Below are 13,057 nucleotides of genomic sequence, written 5' to 3'. Positions count from 1 at the left end.
ATCGCCCATCCATAAGGGCATCTTCCTCATATCCCAGGCCGAAGCGGCCGATCTTCTGAATAACCAGTATGGGTTCAACCATTCCCTGCAACGCGGCACCCAATCCCTTGCCCTTTTCGTATTCGCTCTTAAGCATCACCTTTGCAACCATAGCTGTAGTCCCTTCTTCCCTCAGGGTAGTTTCCTATAACTGTAGTGCCTGGAAAGAACTTTCTAAGAACTTTTCAGTTGTTTTCACCTAAGGGACTGATTGTGGCTTGGTGACTAGCATGGCTTCCTCCCCCTTTATAGTGATGATTTTGCCGCCCATGATGTATTTAATTCTCTGGTGCAGGGTTGAAGGCACAACGTTTGCCCAATGGATCCAGGGTCTCCCCAGCAGCATGGTGTAGGCTGGCTCAATATCCATCACTTGGAATGTGATGTTGAAAGTACATGCCCCGACTTGGAGGGGCAAATCGATGGCCCCGAGTACTTCCCTCCTTGTACTGTCAAAGGCTCTTACCACCATGGCACTTTGGCATATATTTGATCGGTCAACAAGTAGTCTTGGCAAGGTGGCATTGGGCAAGACATTAAGGGCATATCCGTTATCAATTGGAACCTTAGCAACTATGCACCATTTGCATTTGACTGTCACATGTAGGGCTTTGGTCTGCTTTAAGCCAGCCGGGTCTATCTCTTCTTCCGAGAAAGTGACAAAACTGAATGCCTGAATTTGCCTGACTATTTTCTCAAATTGCCCCGGTGTAATATCGGGGTTCACAAAGGCTTGATCCAGAATTTTCTGCAACGCTTGGCGATGCACCTTCGAACTCAGAATCAACGACGGTAATGAAATCCGAGCAGGTGTCTTTCTTAATTGTTCAATGATGTCATACTCACTCTGCTTCATTATTTGAAGCAATAATTCTTCCTCTTCCTGTGGTCCAGCAGGTTCTCCCTTCTTGACTCTTATAGCCTCATCCTCCGTATTTTCTTGTGGCTCTCTCATTTTTACTTTCCCCTTCTTCTTTTCCCTCTCATAATTTCCATAACACCTCCCACTCCGGGTTATAAATTCTACCTCTTGACCTAGTGGGGAGGAGTTAGTGGTCGTGACAGGTTTTGGGTTCGATTGGGGAGTAGCATCGCCGGAGGGTCCGGCGTAAGTCATTTTGAAGTGATCGTGGGGAGCGAAGCATGGTTTAGGAGGGGTTATAGGTGGAGTATGTGCATAGTTGAGGTTAGGAGCTGAGGTGCTACTGGATGCCTCTTGAGTGAAGAATTGGAGATTGTAGCTCCAAGGCACTGCATGGGTGTTTGTGACTGAGAGTTGAGGTGGGGTTCAGATGACTGTTATGGGTGGCGGTGGTGTTGGTGTGCTGGGAGCAGAAAAGGTTAATCTAGGATGGGGAGTGGAGACATTCTGGCCAAACCTGGTTGTGTTCACTTTGCCCTCCAACCTCAGTCTCTGCTGACATCTCAAAGTTTTAAGTGGCAGCATCCTCCGAACTTCCTGTTTGAACTCCTCACAGTCTTACAGCTCATGGTTAGCCGCTCCTCCATTATAGGGGCATCCTGTATCACCTTCCGACCCCGGTGTCTGAGGACCGAGGTAACCTTCCCTTACTACAATTGCAAAAATTTTCTCAAAGTGAGGAATCAGTCGATCTACCTCCAAGGTTGACCTTTCTTCTTCAGAATCTATCATATTCACGCCATTGCCCGTACCAATGGCAAAGGGTTTGAAGTGACATTAGGGAGAGAACTGTTTCCTTCAATCTTTAACCAACAGTTTCTGATCAAGGCCTATACTATTCCCCTAAGAGCTTTGTAGTTATCAGTCGAGTGCCCCAGTGCCCCTCCATGATATTCACATTGGGCATTGGTGTCATACCATCTAGGATATGGTGGCTGAATCGGGTCCAGGGGAATAGGTACTATCTGATTTATACCGAGGAGGTATCAGTATATTTCACTGAGTGGAAGGGGGAGAGGTGGATCAAGGTTTCTATGTGGTCTCGGATTGTTTTGGAGAGGAGGTGGTCTTGGTTGAACAGGTTGGGCAAGGGTGTGGGTTAGTATGCAGCTTGCGGTGGGTATTGTGGGCGAGGGTGAGGGTAATTTGGGAAAAGGGGTAGAATGTTTGCTATTATCGGACCTTGAGCAGGAGGGTATGGCCGAAAGTTATTTTGAGGTTGGGCTTGTCAGGTGATGGAGTGTACATCACCTTCTTTCTTTTTTCCAAAACTAGCGGTTTTCTTTGCAGGATTCTCAGTCAACTCCTGTAATCGTCCTAAACTTAAGTTAGCTTCAATTCTTTCACCAGCTTGGATGATATCTGAAAAGCTGTTGGAGGTGTTTCCAATCATCAAATTGAAATACAGAGCTTTCAACGTCTCAATGAATATAGAGTAAAGTTCATTGTCAGTAACCAGAGGATATACTTCCGCTGTTTTCTCTCTCCATCTCTAGGCATACTCTTTGAAGCTTTTCCTCTCTCTCTGCACCAAATTTTGGAGGTATTTCCTTGTGGGGGTGACGTCACAGTTGAATTTGTACTGTTTCAGGAAAGCGTCGGCCAAATCTTTCCAAAAGCGCAGTTTGCTCCTATTTAGTTGGATATATTATCGCAAGGCTGCCTCGGAGAGACTCTCATGGAAGAAGTGGACCAAAAGTCTTTCCTCTTCAGTGAGGGCAGACATCTTGGCTATGTAAGTGGCCAAGTGAATGCGGGGGTCTGAATTCCCGATATATTTGTCTAAGTCCCGAACTTTGAACTTTAGTGGCACCACCACATCTGGTACCAATCTTAGCGACGATACATCTACTGAGCCGTACATATTCAGTTCCTCAATCGCTCTTAATCTCTTTTCTAGAGCAGATAACTTCTCATTCTCTCTTGTTTTACTCTCCCCTCCTACTGCATGAGCTATTCCCACAGTTGGGAAATAAGAGGCAGGGTGGACTACAAGGATTGGGATAGAATGGTGTAACTTGGCATTTGAGACAGCCAGGTAATAGGAAAAAGGTAAGTCATTATTTGGGAGGGTCAGATTGACAGTGATTGTCGGATCCAGAATGGGTGGTTGAAAAGTGAAAGAGGTTGAAGCTTGATGGAAATCAACCATTATAGGAAGTGGGGGAGGTAGTGGCAAATTAGGTTCTGATGCAGGCTTATTTTGGGATATCTACTTCATCAGTTTTATGAGCTCTGAGACTTGGTCTCTTAATTCGAAAACCTGTCCTTGTAGGTTCTGGACTTATTCCTGATCTTCCATTATCTTCTTTGTTCGTTATCTCGTTAAGTACATTCTTCTCAGTCGAACTGCTTGCTCTATCAGGCTTGTTTTGTTTGGAGCAATGTTGATTTTCTATGGGGAAAAATTGTTAAATGAATTTTAAATTCTGTGAAAATTAAAGGTCCTATCTTGGACAAAGGATACGGTGGCATATGAAAGCCAAAAATGGAATCTGTAGAAGGATAATTGCGTTAATTTTATCATGGCATCGCTTGATAGTCCGACGGTGAATGACTGGATTGAATGCGTGTCTATGATACTTGTCCATATGGCACATTCATCTTTTCGTACAACCCAAGCGAGGATAGTTCCTACAGGAGTTATACTATTCATTCACATTTTGCTAAACAATGGTCCAGAGCAATTCATTAATCAAACAGTTCATACATAGCATTCTTTACAATTGTCTAGGCTCAGGGAGACTTTTTAGAATGCAATGGCATCTTTTGAGGTACTCATAAAGTCTTTCTTTATTGAGCAGGGTTGAATGTTTTCAAGGAGAATTCAGATTCTGGCAGGAGCTCTTGTTTCCCTTCTGCTATCATTCTTTCTAGCTGATCAACATTTTCTCTCAGCTCTTGATGAAGGGTTGCTTGCCTTTCTTTTTCTTTTCTTTCTTTAGCACACTCTTTCAAAATATCATTGATAAGCTGTGCTTGCTCCTTTAGTTCGAGCTTCTTCTTTTTGCCTTCTTGTTTATACTCTTCCATGAGTATCTCCTAGTATTCCATTTTCTCTTGCAACTTGCCATTCCGAACTCCTGCCTCTCTTATCGTACCTTGGAGGGAGGTCTTTTCCTTTTCCCGCCGTATTTCTTGTTCCTCAAATTCTGTCTTTTCTGTCGTCGCTTCTTCCCTGAGTCTTTTCACCTCCTTTTTCAGGATTTGCTGTTGGTCTTCCAACTGCCTTATCCGTTCTTGTGGTTGCTGGTTCTCGACATCCAATCTCTGCAGAGAGCTGACCAATTAAGCATTAACTCCTTCTGAAAGAATTTTCTGATGAGGGGTGCTACCTTCAGGTTCTGTAATTTCAGCAATTGGGTATCCCTGATCTCTGCTGGCCCTCCATCTAAGGTAATCTTCCATGGCGCTCAGCCCTTTAGGCGATCGTTCAATTGTAGTAATGCTCTCCTAGGATTTGCGAAATACTTTCAATTCTTCCTCATTGCCGGGCTCATGGTAGAAATGTGCTTGATGGAGTTCTTCAGCATTGAGCACGGATTGGGTTAAACCGAACTGCCTCATTACTAGAGCTGGAGTATAACTCGTGTATCTGGTCACTCCGATCAAAGATACTGAATGATTACTCCCTGTATAGAATAAAATAGGCTGACCCAACGTCCATAATTTCCTCCAGCAGTAGTTGTGACTGTTGAAGCTTAGAATCTGGTCTTGCCATTGCAGCTCGTTCTTTGGACTGATTGCTAATCTAGCCAATTTCTCAATAAGTGGCTAGTCAGGATACCAAGTTAACCAGTTAGTCTCCAGAGGGCACATGTGACTGAGGATCCAAAGGTGTAGCAATTGAGAACAGCACTTAATAGATCCCCTGCCTTATCGTCGACAATAAGTAAGAGTCAATAGGGTCTCTGCAAGGATTGCTGGTATCGAGTTGACCTTTTGCTTTTCTACTGCCCAGAACATTTCCTTGACACTGCAAGTTATAATTCCCAAAGGCCTGGGGAATAAGATCAGGCTGTAGATCCCCAGAGCCAGTGCCAATGAAGTTTGTTCTGGATGTACAGATCTAACTGCTTTTTGAGGTAGGTCCAATACCACCCATGTGTGTTTCCTTTGACAGTTTCTCTTGTCTTTGCTTCCTCAGCGAAGACCCCCAACATATGCGCAAACCGTTTCCAAGTCTGCCTATGCTCGAGGTGTAAGTAGATTCGATTCTGTGCCTCATAAGGGATTTCTAGCAACGCTTGATATTCCTCCGTGATGGGGGTCGTATCAACGTCATTGAAGGAGAACACCCCGTACTTGGGATTCCAAATTGACAGCATGGCGTTTAGCGTCGAAATTTGGACTCTGACCCGTATCAAGGTTGCAATCCTTCCATATTTTTCCTCGAACTTCACCTTGACGTGATCGGAAAGCAATTTTCAACTGCTGGATAGACCCTCTAGACCGGTCATTCTGACTTCGACCTTGCTTGGATCTAACGGAGGTAACAGGTTAGTGTCTACCTCGGTGGCATTACTCTGTGGGGACTCTGAACTATGAAGCAGTTTGGACCATGGTCTAGCATTTTGTCCCTGTCTAGGAACTTCTTCCGTTGACTGACTCGAGGATGCCATGTTAAAGTTTTCGTTTATCCTCTTACAGAGCCCAATTTGTAACGCCTGTGGAGAAAATTTATCAGCAGAACAAATTCAAGTAATTTGAATTACTCTGTTGGCGTGGCAGTATCTATAAACCCATCAAAGTAGGAAGGTGTTTAAATCATTCTAATAGTATGATTCAAAATTACCCTTATGTTAAAAAAAATTTAAAAATACAAACAGAGTAAGGTAAAAGTAAGTATGTCCCTTTATGTCCTAAAATAGAGAGAGTCCTAGTACCGGGTAAGTACTATCTAATTGGATAGTTCTATCTTACGAGGTAGTACGGCCTTCAGCTAATGTGATAGTTTAGCTCAAGGTCTAATTCTCTAAAAGCCACAGGTTCCCAAATCGTCTCTACTGTAAACAGTAGAGCCCCATTCCACTACCATGATACTAACGGGAGAATTCCACGGGTATCACGGTAAATGGAACAAGTTCCAATCTGAGCAAAAGCTTTCACGGATACTAATAGGGTAAAACCCACAGGCACCGCTACATGACTCCCTCCTATTTCTTAAAAGGGTAAGAAAGCCCGAGTATAAGGCTAAAGTGTGTGAGGACATTGTGTAAGTATTCAGTGTGTGGAGGGACACATTTACCTCTTCCCTGTGTAGGAGAATTTTTCCTCTTTTTTTTTTTTTAGACGAAGAGTGTTGTAGGAAATAAGACAATCCAGATAAGCAAAACGGTTAGAAAGAATAACAATAATTAACACATTAAGACTTTCAAATTTTGTAAGTTAAACACCCTAATTACGATTTTAATTTACAAGAGCACAAAATTAAATCTACTTTTGGACCTCTAAACCAGGGTTAAGGAAAACTCTCCAGTGGAGTCGCCAAGCTGTCACAAGGGTTTTTGCGGTCGCCTAAACGAACACTCACCGAAGTGGGAAAAGTGAGGAGTCGCCACTTTAATTTTGAGGGAAATTAAAGAAAACCATTTGTAATAAAAATTTAAAAAGGAAACCACTTCAACAATAGAGATTCTAAGTTCGGGGTCCTTATACGAGTGAGAAAGGTGTTAGGCACCTCACCTCGTCCCTTAATGAGGGTAAGCAGATTTAATATTATGCTCTTTATAAATTAAAATTGATAATTAGGGGGTTGGGATGACAATGTTAATCATTTATATGAATAAAATGAATGTTTGATATTTCACTATTCAGGGCTGCCCAAGAACATAAATGCATGAGATAACCCTTAGTGAGTAGGCGTCAGGTAGGGGATCTTTGTTTGGGGGTTACTTTGTATATTATGATATCTTAATTCGGGCTTTAGTTAAAAGAATTCGGGTAAGAACTTTCTCCCGATCTCTTAATGTATTTCGTTTAGAGTTTTTAAGTGAAGGATTTCGGATAAGAACTCTCCTCCGATCTCCACATATTTTATTAAAATTTTGGTTGAGAATCAGGTAAGAACTCTTCCTCGATCTCTACATATTTTATTAAAATTTAGCTGAGAATAGGGTAAGAACTTCTCCCCTGATCTCTTAAAGTATGTTCATTAAAAATTTAAGTGAAGGATCTCAGATAAGAACTCTCCTCCGATCTCCACATATTTTATTAAAAATTTTGGTTGAGAATTAGGTAATAACTCTCCCTCGATCTCTTAGAGTATTTGATTTAAAGTTTAAGTGGGAGATTTCAGATAAGAACTCTCCTCTGATCTTCGCCTATTAAAATTTTTTACTAAGAATCGGGTAAGAACTCTCCCCCGATCTCTTAAAGTATTCGGTTTGAAGTTTTAAGTGAAGGATCTTGGATAAAATCTCTCCTCTGATCTCCACACATTTAAATTTGGAATGAGAATCAGGTAAGAACTCTCCCCCGATCTCTTAAAATATTCGTTAGGATCGCATATTGTGAGGACTTTGAACTAAAGATTCTGGCCGAGTGGAGGCGTAAGAAACTGGTGTAGAGCTTCTCCTAACCCACAGAGCCTTATAACTAGAGAGTGAATACAAGACCGAACTTCTCACCAATCTCCTATGTGATCGCCTTATCAAAACTCTTTGGTTAGCAATATCCGATCTCTTTTAGTTACTAGTCCGAGGCCCGATCCTATCTCCGTTCCCACTCTATTATGTTATCTCCTGGGCTCGTTTCGTAGCCCGACCTCATTACTTATTTGTTTGACCTACTATTCTACCTATTGTTACACCTATCCTTTTTGTCATTTTTTATTTGATTGAAAATTCTCACTTCGAAACATTCCTGCTTACGTCCTTTTGAGTACTTACAAGCTGCCTGTGAATTGAACATCTACTCTTTGAAGGAAATGAAAAATAAATGAAGACATAGGAAATAGCTGTTTGACTAGACAATCTATTTTGAGATTTTAATGCAACTGGATATAAAAGATATTTCAAAAGAAAGCTAGAGAAAATAAACAAGGGTATTCGACAAAATGATAGTTTAGACGCTTACCTGTGGGGAGTTAAGGAGACGGATGGAATGACTCCAAAATCCTCAAATATTGCTGAGCTGAAAGCTGATGGCCGAAAGACTAATGCTTACTTCAGAGTAACGGGAACCAGGTCAGAATGCAGTTGAGTCAAAGCGACGGGAACCGGGTCAGAATGCAGTTAAGCTTGGAGAGTAATATACTGATGTTAGGGCGGCAAAGATGAAAATGGACGAAAAAGGAAAAATGGTCTCACAGAGTAATGAACAGACACTAAAAACGAAGAATTTCAGGATCCAGAACTCCTTCAATGAAGATACTTAAGAAAACTGGTTTCTAAAGTTTCTCAAAAGCTCAGAATGGAAAAGTAGCAAGACAGAATCAAATTTCAGAGTCTTTCCACTATAATCACCACCGCCTTTTTTTGCCCGTCCCTTCTATAATATTGCATGCAGGTATTTATAGGGAACGGGTGATCATCAAGGAGGGTCAGGATCTCATCAGGGGAGACGGAGGGTTTAGATTCAAAAGGACACAATCCGATGCCTTAGAATTAAAGAGAATCAAAATGGAGGGTTAGGATTTTATTCAGAATATCCGTCCTTTCTTCTCTTAATCCAACGGCTCAGGGTCTTACCTTACACGTTGGATCTGAAGGCTGGAAATAAAAAGCGCTGATCCTGTCGTCTGCTTTTTGATCCAAGGGCTCCGGGTCCATCCTTACAATTGTGATCATCGATGGAGATCAAAATGTACAGAACTGCCATAACTGTTTTGGCGTCTGTCAACTAGGTAGGCATTTATGCAAATGAGGCATGCGGTGAAGATTTGATCACCCTTGCAACGCTTTAACTAACTCGGCTCTGATTATGAAGAGAGTTATTGGAAAGCTATTCAATCCCTCCGTGCTCTCCGATCTCTATTTCTTCCGATCTCCCTATTATGACCCTCTCCTTTTCCGATCTCTCTAGTATCAAGTCCCTTCTCATTTTTCGATCCCTTCTCATTTTCCGATTTCTCCCATTCTAGATCTTTCTTCCTCTTCTAACTTGTCTTGGTCAACGTAATTAATTTTTTAGTTACTGATGCATCCGCTTCGGTTTCTGTATGCAATAAATGCCCAGCCCCTATATATATGCACCAACGAGGAAATCCCCTTCACACTTTACTTTTCGTTCATTTTTTTCAATGCTCTTTTTCTCCAATTCAAGCTTCTCTGGTAAAAAAAAATTCTGATTATGGCTGCTTTTGATCTTTTCCCGACCGTTTTCTTCGCCCTTTGCCTGAAAGTTTATGACCCCAACGATCGAAGAACCACAAGGACGTTATCTGATGACAGTGATAGAACTAGACTAATTTACCGATCAAGATTGAAAGTGATGAACCTGCCGATCTCGAATCGATCTACCGATGTAGTGAGTGGACCGATCTCGGATAAGAGGACTGCTAATTTCAATCTTAATGTCGGTGACTGCCTCTTGAAGTTCATTTGGCCCCTCACCACATCGGGTGTCTCAACTGTAGCTCGGTTCTAGTCGATGACATCGACGATGACTCCGCTCACTATCATGAGAGTCATAATCACCCTATCTGAGCTATACATCTATCCAATGCCTGTGGCTGGCTTTCTGATCAAACACATCTTTTGAGTCAGCCACAAGACTAGGCTTTGACATAGGCCATTATTAGGTAAGATGTAGTGCTGATCTTTAGAGATCGCCCAAATGGTGTAATCCAATCTTTAAAGATTGCCCAGATGATATAATCTGATCTCTTAAGATTGCCCAGATGATATAATCCGATTTTTTGAAAATGAAATGAAATTTTATTTGAAGGTTTTTTATTTTATTAGTTATTTTTCCGATCTCTGATATGCATGTCCGATCTGATCCCTAAACGAATTGCCATTAGCCGATCCATGATTTAGGAAGTTTTTCCAATCCAAAGATCTTGGCTAACCGATCTCATTTATTCAATTTTTTATTTTGTTTCTAAAATCTTCTTGCGACATGTCAAGAAAGCGGCTGGTTCCGCTAACCAATGCGTTACTTGGGACTTTGCAAGCATTTAATGCTTAGACGGGTATAAATAGGGGTGAGGTGAGTCAGTCATTTCCTTATGTCATTTTCAGAACCTCTCTAGCAATCCAAGCATTTTCTCTCATTTTCTCAAGTTTTTCCGGCATCGATCACATTCCGGTAAGGATTTTGATTCTTTTTCTCAGTTAATTTCTTTTGTTTTTTCTAAGAATGAGCGGCGCCGAGGGTCAGAGAGCTATGAGCCCACCCTCTGTCCATATCTCGTGGATGTCGGACGAAGTTGAAGTGGTCAAGCTGAGTGGGCAACTTGAACCTCATACAACCTCTGCTTCAGCCCACGGTCAAGCAGCCCAATCAAGACAGACATCTTCCTCAGGGAGAAAAAATCTTCCCATGGATGAGTTATCGCCATTCTTCTAGGAAACCGATCTACAGTCCATTAGTCAAGAGTACAACTTTCAGACTGACTCTTACGAGCTTATCAGATGCTACGGTGATCTCCGAGCCGATCACTTCTTTAAAGAAAATGACGCGATTATGGTGTATGAAGAGCAATTAAAAGCCGGGCTTCGATTCCCCTTGATGACTTCTTTAAGGTCGTTCTGGAGTTTCACCATGTATGTGTAGCCCAAGTGCATCTGAACTCATGGCAGATTCTGATGGCTTTTAGAGGCTTATGCCGAGCCAAGAAGCTCGAGCCTACAGCGAAGGTTTTTGTTGAGTTGCATAGGTTCACTCATCAAAAGGACGACGAGTACTGGTTCTTCCAAGCTAAGCCGCACTGTAGGTTTTTTACCGACCTTCCTTCTTCACTGAAGAATTGGAAGAACCACTTCTTTATATTGAGGAGCAAGATTCCGAATGGCTTCAAGGGGTTTCCACGCAGTTGGCAGTACCTAGTCCCCTCAGTTCCAAAAAAGATCACCCTAAATAGGGACGAGAATGCCATGGTAGAGGAATTGAAGGATCAGGCGGCCACTCACAAGTATTCATGCTTATACGCTGTTATGGCTGAACTGAGGTGGTGGCTAATGCAGATGATCGCCAATGAGGATTATGAACTGCAGCTCTCTAACCTCAGACCCGGGACCGATATAACCTAAATCTTTAGCCTCCTGACTTAGGTGATCTCACTAACTATTTTTTCGTGCAGGAATGGCTGGAGGCGAAGGCGCAAAGGAGAGCCATAAGCGAAAAAGAGAGGTCTCTAGGAAGGTACAAGAAATGAAGATCGCCGCGGCATCCCAGACACCAAGGCAAAATTCAGGAGAAGTGCCGAGCTCTTCTTCCCATCCTTCGAAACAACCGATCCCAGAGATGGAGATCGCTTATTCCCCTCCTCGACAGGAAGAACTGCCACCTCCGCCTGTTTCCTCAATTATTGAGGGAGGATCTTCTCAACCTACTGTAAGGACCCTTTCTAGTGGTGCCCAGGTCCTCATTCACTCTCTCGAGAAGAATCGCTCAGTTCGGGGGAATCCGGGCTTGGCCAAAGTTCTGGGTGCCACCATATGCCTCCAGGATGACCGGAACAGGCTGACCCCGGATAGTCTTGATAATCTCTTAGCTCAGACGATGAGCTTGAGCGTAGAAAGCCTGGTGAACCAACACATAATCAGGGAAAAGGCTCATCTCCTGAGGCAGAAAATTTTGAAGGCAGTCCAGGATGCCGCTTTCGCCCGAGCCCAACTTTCGTCTGCTCAAGACTATATCACCGAGATTGAGGGTCGAACAAAATCTTATGAGGACAAGATAGCGGAACTGGGGCATGAACTAGAAGAAGCTCGGGCCTGCCAAACTGCAGATGTCGCTCGCCTCATTGAGGAGATCAGAGCGAAAGAAGAGGAGGCCGTGACAAGGGAAGCTGGCACTTATGTGAATGCACATGGCAATCTTCTGGCCGAGCTTGAAAAGCGCTATCCTGAGGAAGACTTCTCCTAGATGGTGGATCTTGCTCCTAGAGATGAAGAGGAGAGCGAGGAGGAGCCCGAGAGAGAGGGAAGGGATGAGAGAATTGATAATGTATCTGGGGAGCAGGCTGTTGGAGACCCTCCTGCCGAATGACTTGTAAATTTTTATTTTGAAATGAATTGAAGTCCTCTCTTTTGTTCAATTTCTTGATGAGATCGAAAAGCGTCCCAATTGTATGAGTACTTGATTGTTTGAACGTATTAGAACATTAAACTTTAAAGCAACTATTAACCTAAGTATAAGAGATCGGAAAGACATCACTCGTAAGTATGACATCGGACTAAGCCATGACCAAACACCGAGTAAAACTTTAGAACATTAGAATTGGAAAGACTTAATTTGAATTCTTGAGGTCGGGATCATCATTAGACCGGACAGAAACCTTAACTTTATTTTAAGAAATATCTGGGACATGCAGGTGAGAAACCCAATCCTAACATTAGCTAAATGAATTTCCACAATATTTGTAAAGAGAGATTGGAGGCAAGATTGGATGGTCCGGAGACCCGTCATTGATTCAAACCCATCTGATAAGAGATTGGAAAACAATTAACTAAGTGTGAGATTGGTTTATTTCATGGTTGAGCAATCAATGTGTTCGGAAAAGTCATTTGTGATCGAAGGACTTCGGCTGAGAGCGGCTTATAAAGTCGATTTTAAAGTCCCTTGACTTCGGTGATCAGTCAAAATATGGTGTCGACAGAATCAAGTGGTAGTAACTAGGATAACTAATACCCAATTTGACTCGCATTAAGAAGTAGTAGTGGACGTACAGATCGAAAATTAGAATGGTCCACCAAAATTAGTTCTTAATTTGATTAGATGAATCAAAAATTTTGAGGCTATCGAGGAGAATGGCTTATAATTTTGGAGTTTGTTAATGGTCCTTTTAATCCAATTTAAAACAATCAACAGTAGTACATAGTAACATAAATCGTGCAAAAGTAATTCTGATATCCATGCCTCCATTCAATAGTGATACTAAACTAAAGGAGACTCTTGCTCAGATTTGATCAATACACAAACGTATAA

This window comes from Hevea brasiliensis, chromosome 17 (assembly GCF_030052815.1).
Source record: "Hevea brasiliensis isolate MT/VB/25A 57/8 chromosome 17, ASM3005281v1, whole genome shotgun sequence".
In the NCBI taxonomy this organism is placed as follows: Eukaryota; Viridiplantae; Streptophyta; class Magnoliopsida; order Malpighiales; family Euphorbiaceae; genus Hevea; species Hevea brasiliensis.
This window is presented reverse-complemented; position numbering follows the sequence as displayed.